This window comes from Rhinolophus sinicus, chromosome 16 (assembly GCF_057876585.1).
Source record: "Rhinolophus sinicus isolate RSI-liver-muscle chromosome 16, RSI-T2T, whole genome shotgun sequence".
NCBI classification, from domain to species: domain Eukaryota; kingdom Metazoa; phylum Chordata; class Mammalia; order Chiroptera; family Rhinolophidae; genus Rhinolophus; species Rhinolophus sinicus.
This window is the reverse complement of record NC_142516.1, coordinates 160313092-160324584: the sequence shown is the minus strand read 5'-3', so window position 1 is coordinate 160324584 and position 11493 is coordinate 160313092.

Below are 11493 nucleotides of genomic sequence, written 5' to 3'. Positions count from 1 at the left end.
TTCTCAGAACAGAGAAGAAAAGCAGGAGAGTGTAGGGATGTAGTGTTGAGAGTTCTCAAGAAGAAAGCAGAGACCATTTTTGGTGTCATGAAAGCCAGATATAGGCCTTTACACAGAGGTTAACGGAAAAGCAATAAAGGATATTAATCACCATGTATACATTATAAAAATAAATGATAATTCGGGACACAATGGGTAAAATAAATTGAAGGAAGGCAAAAGTAGTTTCAAAGAGTTAGCAAGACAGTGACTTAGCTTTTTGTATAATAAAGGCATTAGGAAATTGAGCTCAGTGGACAAGTTCAGAAAAGACCTATTAAATTTTGAAATGGAAAGATCTTGATGATTGACTAGTTATTATATTAGTTATTAGTGTGTTAAGGAGAGGGGGTAATCAAAGATGTCGCCCTGGTATGTGGCTTGAGAAAGGGGATAGATAGATGTTATAACAGCTACAATAGGAACTCTGATAAAGAAGTAGATTTGGTGTGAAGTACAGAACAATCCAGCTAGAAATGTGAATTTGAGATACTTGCAATGAGAGAATACACAGAGATGTCAGTTTTAAAGCTGTATAACCATTCCATTTCTGAGACAAGAGGTTCCAGGGCTGTCATTTGTATTTCAAAGTTGATGGTGATAGAAGTAACTGCAGTGAATAAAAGCTTATTAGAAAATATATAGGAAAGTAAAAAGTCAGCCTGTTATGGCCATGAAGACATCCATCATAAAGGGAAGAATTAGCAAAGGATACTGAGGCAAAATAGCCCCTACAGACATGTGGAAACCTAGGAGAGTATAATATCATGGTATCAAAGGAGATGTCAATAAATAGGGAAATCTGCTTTGGTCAATTACTTCTGAGAGATCCAATAATTCGCAAAATTATCTGTTGGTTTAACTGACATGGATGACATCAGTGACCTTAGCAAAAGTCAGTTCTGTTGATCAGTGAGAGCAAATTGAGGAGAAATGGGAAGTTGAAGAGTTAAAACCATCAAGTTTAAATATTATTTCAGGAAATTTTGCTGTGAAGGAAAAGTTACATAGGGTGGAGAGGAAAATAATAGAGAGTGACAATATGTTATTTAGACTAAAAGAGAATCATATAGAATGAAGACCACTAGGAGAGTCAGATAAAGAGAAAAGACTGAAGGAAAGAGTGGATATAATCAAGTTTCCCAAATAAGTGGCTTAGGAAATGAGCTAGACCATGTGTGGAGGTACACTGGACAAGATATTTACATTGAAGAGAAGCTGAAAGAAGTGAGAATGTAAGAAAAACAAAGTGAGAAGAGGAAAAGGAGAATGTTAAAGTATTTTGAAGAAGAAACAATATACATTGATTAAAAAAAGTGTTGAGCATAGATAAGAGAATAGAGAGTTGAGAGGTTTGTGGGCTAGGAATGAAAATGAGAAATATCAGAGATTGATGAAGAAAATTAATTACACAGCCGTGAGGAAAGAGGGAAATGTAGAGACAAATACGGGAGAGTTAGCCCTAAGGAATCTGGATGCTATGACAATAATGTGATGCATGTAACTTAATGATTTTCTAATCTACAAGGAAGAGTTGTACCCGTGTTTCCCTTTTTACATATTACAACATAATCTGTAATTACAACTTCAATCTTTATACCTGGGCTAGGAGGAACAGCTTTGATTTTTCCCCTTGTTTCTTCTCTTGTCTCTCCTCTCATCCCACTTCTAATATGCTCACTTTCTACCGTTTGTAAAACAAAGGCTAATCTTGATCTGCAGCCATTTTCAATTTGTTTTTTATACTTGAATAACAATTCTGATAGAATTGAAAATGACTTTCTTGACATAGTTGATTAATACCATACATTTTGGAATTGTTTCCATCATATGTAGAAATTTCTTGATCAGAATCACATAAACAAGATATTAAAGGGATCCATGGGGCATTCTCATCATTACCCTCTACCTGCACAACTGTGTTTCATGGTAGATGGACTGTGGAGCCAAAGAAACCCATGCCTAAATGTTAACTTTATAAATGTGGACAAGTTATTTAAATTTAACTTTCAGTGACTATATGAAAAAATAAGGATAACAATAGCTGCTTTTAAAATATATGCCATACAAGGCTCAATAAATGTTAAATCTCTGTACAGGACATTTTGACTCAGGGTTTTGTTGTTGTCAATTGTTCAATAATATTTGTTGAAAAAATAAATATTAAATTTAGAAGAATATATCACCAAAACATGAATAATGTTAATTATTAATTGTTACTAATACCTAATAAAGATCAAGGTCCAAGATTAAAGGTCCAAATACAACACCAAACATCTGGGTTATTTTGCAGATATTGTCTATAATTAAATTTAGTGACTTGCCATATATTTCCAAGAATTAAAGAAGTCTTAGTAAAAGAGGGAGTGACATCGTATTCCTGGAATACCTGGTATGTGACTATACTAAATATGTAGTTTACATCCACTATCTTATCTAAATCTAGAACAGCCATTATCATTGCAAGCCACAGAGAAGTAAATGAAACCTCTAGGTTTTGAACTACCGTTCCAAGCTCACTCACTTACTGCCTACTGGAAATTAACTTTACACCAAGACCTGTTTGGTGTCACAGTATATCCACACTGTATTTCACATAAACATAAATCAAGAAAAGAAATTCCATAATGTCTTCCAATTCAAGAGAAGATTCAACAAGAACTTCCCACCAGGAAACTGAGAGATAACCCTCCAGGAACTACAGCGTGCTAAGTTACTTTGCCTACAGTCAAGTAATGACCACTCTGTTGCCCAAATCCTCAGTGCCCTCAAATGGACTTTTATCACATTTTTAGAAAAGAAGTTTATTTACATGCCTATTTAAGTCCAATTTCTCTTTCCCTTGAAAATTATCTTTATGAAGAATCTGTGTGCCATGGTTATTTTTCCCCACTGTTTTCTGTGAGAATTGGACTCAGATGTCCGGACTGTGGGATGATTATTCCATAGAATACTCAAAAACATAAAACAATAATTCACCAACAAAAATTAATGCCCTTCAGTAACAGATGAAAGAATCAGTGACACTTTTGATCTTACTGGGTCTAACTGAATTACCTACATGCAATATTTAAAAATAAACCTCAGTATTGAAGATATTGTATGTTCCTTATGGTTCTCAGACATCACTAGCATGTTATAAAATGCCTTTATATAATGAGCCAATACAGAAAATTTCTGACACTCTAGGCAGGGGTGTCCAAACTGTGGCCCCGCGATCCATTTTTTATTGGCCCGCAGCAAATTCCAAAAATACATTTAGTTTACTTAAATAAACCAGGCGAGGCAATATGTACTTCACCTCGAGTGCGAGGTCCAGCTGTTTGTGTATTTTACCACATATGGCCCTTGGTAAAAAACGTTGAAAAAGTTTGGACACCCCTGGATAGGTGAAAGTAGCTTACATTCCTGTCTCTCTGGAAACTGTAAAAATAATAAAAAGTAACTGCCATCTAGTTTATTCTGTGACCTATTTGCTTTAGGTATGAAAAATGCAAAACACATTGCATATATTTTATATGTTCTCACATTTTTAGATGCAGTTTCAACACCACCAAAAAAGGACAGAGTAGATTATAAAATCTAAGGAGGATTCTACACACTTTCCCTCTCACTTGGGACTATGTCTACATAATGCATGATAGTAGCAGGTGTTTGCAAGATGTAAGTTCAAACACACACAGAAATGCACACATTTATGTAGGTGCTAAATAATTAAATCATTACTTTGGTATGCAGTACATAGAACAGTAGCACAGATGAATTTGCAAAACAAAAGGCTTTTGGAGTGTGGAATTATATTCTGTTGTTCAAATTGTTGATGGGTTTTAGTTTGGGAACAGGGAAGAGTTGACAGTCCTAATGATTTGGGGAGTGCACACCCCCGCTATTTCTCATCTGCTCAATTGAAAATCATAATATTGAACTGAAGTTGAGTATTAAATTCTTCAGTTCATTTGCATTCACCTCTCCCTTGAGGCCTATTGTCCTTTCTCTTTTTATGTTATAGCACATGATTAATTTATTCACTCACAATTATACTTGAAACAAAGCTTCAATTTAAGAGGTAACAGTTGTTTTAAAGGTGAAGAGATTGACTCCAGATGATGTTTCAAGCCTGAAATTTAGGTAGTAAAAAGCACTTTATGGTATTAGAGTCATTGCATATTGTAGAATATATAATAGATCATTTGGTGATCATATTGGTGGAGCTATTTTTAAAAAGACATATAATCCAGTTATATTTGTAAATTCATGGCAAACATATGTATGACAGTTTGTTTTTCTAAAGCTTCAGCACTTTACCCATATTTTCCATAACGTATTTGCTATGGATTTGAATATTCTAGATCCTATATTGTTACCCATTGTGGTAAATGTTTTTCAAGAAATAATTTTTTTTTAAATGAAAATAACAGAAAATTTGAGTCATTTTATTATCACTTAAGTTTTAGGAAAATAAATGAATTTGTACTCTAGCATAACAAAATTAAAAACAGTATTTAAACTTAATGAATGGCAAAATTATCATAAGGTTAGTGTCTTCATATAGTTCTGAGTGTTTTATGAAGCTTATCTGGGACTCAAAGTTAACAGATTATGTTATCAATGATGTTTATCATTCTTCATTCCTTATGTATGTAAGTGGGATTTTACGTTTTGCTTACATTCATCTCTAATAAATTCTACCATTGTTTGCTTTCTGAGTCATTTTCTTTTCTTTTTTTCCCTTTAATGCTATAGTGACTCATCCTTTGTCTACAATTTCAAATAGCACCCACAGTAGCCAGATCCCTCGGCATCTTTCTGTTAGTATCATCTACATTGTGAATTTCATAGTTTTACTGGGGAATATTTAGATAGAAATGTTGGGTTGCATCACATAGTAAAACATTTTAATTTCCCTCATAACCCAGCAGTTTCTTCTATCCCCCTCTGCACCACTTCTTACTGCTACTCATCTCTGCTTGTTCTTATTGCATGCAGGTATAGAGATTAAACATATTTGTTACTGAACAACTGTCACCCTCCTCAAATTCCTTTGTAAAAAAAGCTGTTTCTAAGTAACCAGTATGTTGGTAATGTGAGTTATGGGAATATCTTGTGCGTGCCTTTAAGTGACAGTAAGAACCTGTGCAGGTGTTTGGGTGATGTTGTCATCAGGGAATTCTCCTTTAAATAGGGCTTATTTGTCTCTTTGATGCTCTACTTTTTGTGTTCACTCCTCTTTAGGTTTTGTGTATAAAACGTGTTGGATATTTGTTTTCTCACTAAAGTTCTACAAAATTAAAAGGAATTCTCATGATTTGTAATTACAAGAGCAAAAAATAAATTATAATTATTTCTTAGAGAATTTTAGAAATCCTAAAAAAAAAAAATCACTGAAGGTAGCAAACTTCCCACACATGGGAAATCCTTTCCTTTTTACTTTCCCAGTTCAAGTAATACTTAATTATGCTATAATTTTCCAATTTTTTAATGTAAGACTCTTATTTTCCGCTGTTGTTTTGAGTGTGGTGCTGCTTGTTTGAGGTATGCAAGAACTATATCTCATTATGAATTTAAGGTAGAATACAAATCACGGAAAAGTGAAAGTTTCAAGGAGGAAAGCATTATTTTAATGTGTGGTCTTACTCCAGTGATACTTTTTGACAATGGTGTGCTGATTTCATAGGTGATGGAATTTTCCTTATTCGAAGTCTCTGTCTACTGATAGATGTTTTAGCACAGAAGGCACATACCTCCTTACTTATTCATTTATATACAAACATAAAATGATTATGTGACATAAATTCAATAAGCTTATAAAATACATAAGCTTTTCTTAGTGGGAAATAGAATTACTTTCTCTACTTAAGAAACCAAAGCCCCTATGTTTCTTTTCCTCTTTCATGGCACCAAGTACAGTCTTAGCATTAAGTAGGACTCAGATCAAATTAATTTCATGAAACCATTTGACATTTGTCTATGGCTACCCTTCTTTAGAGAAGAGAAGAGGTGTGACATTTTATCCATTCGTGTAATCACCATATATATTGAACATCTATTTTGTTCCAGGCAAAGGGATAGCTAGCTACTGGTGAGCTAGAGATAGATGAAAGTTCCTCTCCTCATGGAATTTGATGTGTTCCCTGAGGAAAGCAAAGGGTTTTCTCCAACAGGAAAGTGAACTCTCCATGATTCTTGGAAAGCCTTCTTACCCTCTTGCTCCAAATCTCTTGCATTTTAGAAGGACTGTCCACTGTAATATCACTATACTAAATAGAAATAATCAATTTTAAAAGTAATAGGAAGTGTGAGATTGAAAAATATGCCTTCTTATTATCTGTTCTTATCATAATATTTAACCAAGAAAATTGAGTGGAGTGAAAAAAAAGTAACTGTAGCAAAGTAAGAAAAATGCACAATTTACCTTGTAACCATTGATAACCACTTATATAATTTTTCAAGATTGATTTATAATGTAACAATCAACCATAAGGAAAACTTTTCTAGGCATTTTTAAGCCTCATTTTTCTCTTTTGACAGCAAATGCTAGCAGCATTTGCAATTTAGCTTAACTATTAACGGATATCAGTTCAAATAGAAGCCTCATCCAATTCCCACTGAAATCCATGCATCTTCTAACACTAAAGTTATTCCATCTTTATTTAAAAATATTAAATAGCACCATTTTCATCAGTAACATATTGCTCAGAAGCAGTTTTCACAGCAGTCTCTTTTACCACATATGAATCAACATGATTAGTCCTGCAAAATACTCAAAAGAAATAAAAGAGCAAAGATAAGACAGACCTGCCAGGTTTAACTTTTCAGATCAAATGATTTGAAGTCTCTGTAATAATGATCACTGTCGCCCTAGGAATATTTAGAGGAATGTAGTCTTGAAGCTGAATTTATAAAAAAAAATCTTTAAAGAAAAATCTACCTTTATTTTGTTGAATATTATTGTTTGTTTACAGCAAGTTACATGGTGATTACCTGCTGAATTTCTATTTCTAATAATGTAGAAAATGCATACAAGATTACACATGTAACAATTTTAAGTAAAAAATATATGTAGAAGCAAAATGCCCCAATCTTATACTGTTTTCAATATTCACTTTCATGAAACAAAACTCTGTAATTTCTATAACAGAATGAGATAATTTTCTAACTTGTAAAGATAATAAATACTTTGCATTGGAAAAAATGCTCTTATAGCTAACTGTTTTCAATAGTTATTTTAAATTTCTTTCAGTTCTTTATTAATACGGTAGTATTAATAATTAATAATTCTGAATTCAGTGATATAGCACTTTGCCATTTTTACCTAGACTTTATTTTTAGTTCATCTGCAGACAGCAGTTTTGAGTGTAAATCATAATTTAATGCTTAAAATTTATCATAACACTAGAATATGCATTAATCTCAGATGAAGTCCCAGGGAACAATGAACATGGGGAATCTTCCTAAAGATAACTCTACAACCAGCTCAAAGAAGTTTTATATTTCCTCTCCACAATGTTGTGATATGTGATCAAATGAAAGTGGATGGCCATTTCTATTCAGTTTCACAAATTAGATTCTTCATGATTTTTTTTTAATCACTGTATATTTATATACATACACTGGGGTTGGATACATTATATGTATATGCCAGGCCATAAAGAAACTTATGTGCATCTGATGAAAAGGAATATATACTACATTGAAATCCTGGACAGGAAACTCAGTTGTCTCCTGGGGAGATTGGAGTGAGCATTTTTGGAAGTATATATGAATAGGAAGCAAATGTAGATGTCAGGTTGCCAAAGAGGTACACAATAGAAGGTATTGTCATTAAATTCCATAGGCATTCACTGCTTCTCCAACTATCTATCTATACCACCCTCACCCCTGCTTTAATGTATAATAGATGTTGGATGGGCTATGAACAGTCTAAGACTACAATGAATATTTCATCTTCCTTACTTTTTGTTGCTTCAGGAAACCCAGTCTAAATGAATCAGCACATACTGTGTTTCCCCAAAAATAAGACCAGGTCTTATATTAATTTTTGCTCCAAAAGACACATCAGGGCTTATGTTCAGGGGATGTCATCCTGAAAAATCATGCCAGAGATTATTTTCCGGTTAGATCTTATTTTGGGGGAAACATGGTAGTATTCTCACAGTGCAAGGAATGAGTACAATAGAAGTCAATAGGCGTTTACCATTGACTTCCCACAAAAGTTTTCCACTTTTAAAATCTAGGCAACAGTTATCTCTTTCCTGCTGAATAAAGTAGGTATTGCTTCCAGCAATCATTCTCAATCTGCCGTGACTCTCCAAGGATGACCAGGTGGAGCTATGGAAAAATTATGCATAAATTATAATGCTACTATGCTGTTAAATCATCAGACCTTGGATCCTATGATAGCTGTAGCCTTCCTGTTATATGATTAAATATGCTAATATTGTTCAAAATAATTTGAGTTAGATTTGCTGCACTTTGCTGCTCAAAGCACTGTAAAGAAAACATTGTCTCTAGGTTTGATTAAATGCTAGCTTGGTCTTGATTTAATCATTGATCCACCATTTAGATATTTATTAAATATCTACTATCTCAGTGAAGACTACATTTGGCTGCAAATAAAAGTGTCAAATAGGATCTATGTTTATTTCTCTCTCGTATAAACAAACTTTAGAGTTAAGGGCTGGTTATTGGCTGTGTTCTATGAACTCCCCAGGAAACCAAGGTCTTCACTGTTCAGAACTCTGCCATGTTCTGAAAGGGTTCGCCCCCTACCTTATGTTCCAAAATGGAGCATAAGCATCCCAAAAAGTGACAAAGAGGAGGAGATGAAAGGTCAAAATGTGTCTGCCAGCTCTTTCTTAAGGAAGAGACAGGAAGATTTCTATAAGCTGCCAGATGATATATCTGTCCATATTCTATCTGACCTGAACTTATCCACAGTTTCACCTGGCTTTTTAAACTCATATGTATTTTAAATTTGCATGTAAAATTTTGGGAAAATGGCAGCATAGATATTGAGAATAACTAACAATCTCTGCCACTACCACTGTGTTAGAAAGTGTGTCAGGTACTGGCACATCAATTAAATTCATAATTTAAAATACTATTATGACAAATATATTACCACTTGATGTGATAAACATGCAACTTATTGTATAAACCAAAACAATTGTTAAGTGTGAGAGAATGGACCATTAAAAATTATGCTGAGAAAATCAATATAAATTGAAACTGCTCATGGACATTATGCATAAAGGGGATCACATTTAGATATCAGAGCCCTTTGTGTACTTTTTCTTGTTATTTCAAACATGTTATATAATTTTTCTACATAGTTGTATGATCCTGGTGTTTTAAAATTTAAAAGCTAAAATATATTTTATTAATGACTAAATGTCATAGAAAATGGATTATTTTAGACATTTAAGGACATTTTGAAAGCTGTAAATGAATGTGTCTCTGTACATTTTGTTCTGTATGATTACACTTTTAAGAGTTCCTATGTTTCTCTTTTTCAGTATTTCTTTTTCCTCTGTGGCTAAGCTGTCAATTACTAATCTTGGTTTTGGTCACTGTGCTTTTAAGAGTCATTCTAACACCTCCACATAAAATGTTGTTCCAAAGTAGTTTACTTTGGGCTGAACAAAGAGATTAAAGAGCTGGTTAAAAATGTGTGTAAAGTAAAATACCAAAATGTATCCACAGAGTAACATGCATAGATTTTAGGGTGTAAAACTTTAGACAGATATTTTAGGTTACCTAAATGTCTCAATGAGGACTTACTTCAGTTTGCAATGTTCATTCAAGAGAATTCAGATCACTAGAGGAATCTGTCCATATAAAACAAAAATATGTCCATTTTCTATGCATTATATCACATCCACTCATTTGAATGGCAAAATGAGTTTTAGACAAATTATTAATTCTCTCATCAATGCCTTCCTGTAATATGTCAAGTACATTGTCCCTATGTTTACCCTACTCCTGTCAAGGAAATAGAAATCGGTGTGCATTGTTCAAACAGGCTGAATGGTTACACAGTGGCAGAGGACTGAATGATCAAAAGAAAGACGGTAGGAGAAATGCAAATAAAAACCACAATGAGATACCACCTCACCCCAGTCAAAATGGCTATCATCAATAAATCAACAAACAACAAGTGCTGGCGCGGATGTGGAGAAAAGGGAACGCTTGTTCACTGTTGGTGGAAATGCAGATTGGTGCAGCCACTATGGAAAATAGTATGGAGGTCCCAAAAATCTGAAAATGGAACTACCTTATGACCCACCAATTCCACTCCTAGGTATCTATCCGGAGAAAGCCAAAACTGTAATTAAAAAAAAAAAAAAATTAGCACTACTATGTTTATTGCACACTATACACAATAGCCAAGACATGGAAACAACCGAAATGCCCATCAGTAGATGACTGGATTAAGAAACTGTGGAACATTTATACAATGGAGTATTACGCAGCCATAAAGAAGAAAGAAATCTTACCATTTACAACAACATGGATGGCCTAGAGAACATTATGTTCAGTGAAATAAGTCAGACAGAGAAAGACAAATATCATATGATCTCACTTATATCCGGAATCTAAAGAAAAGAATAAGTGAATGAACTAATCAGAAACAGTTTTGGAGACATAGAGGAAAAACTGAGGGTTGCCAGATGGGCGGGGGGGTGGGGATAAGGGGGAAGGTGAGGGGTTGGATGGATCTTGAGAGAGTAATGCTGAGCGAAACAAGTCAGACAGAAAAAGCGGAGAACCATGTGATTTCACTGATATGTGGTATATAAACCAAAAACAACAAAAGAACAAGACAAACAAATGAGAAACAGAAACTCATAGACACAGACAATAGTTTAGTGGTTGCCAGAGGGTAAGGGGGGCAGGGGGTGGGGGGTGGGAGATGAGGGTAAGGGGGATCGAATATATGGTGATGGAAGGAGAACTGACTCTGGGTGATGAACACACAATGGGATTTATAGATGATGTAATACAGAATTGTACACCTGAAATCTATGTAATTTTACTAACAATTGTCACCCCAATAAATTTAATAAAATAAAAAAAAAAGAAAAGAAAATAGTCGGTAACCACAAGATGGCCACAGGGTATTGAAAATTAATTTGGGGAACGTAATCAATAATGTAAAGATTTTGTAGGGTATCCGATGGACACGTGTCCCATTTGGGAGACCACCTCAGGGATGGTGTAGATGCCTGATCTCTTCACTGTACACCTGAAGCTGAACAATAATGAATACCAGCTATAATTTTATATATATATATATATATATATATATATATATATATATATATATATATATATATGTAAGTATATGGTTACAGGAAGCAGAGTACAGCATTAGGAACAGAGACAGTGGAAATGTAATGGCTCCGTGCGATGTCAGAGGGATAGTGGATGGGGGGAGGGGGGTCCACACAGTGT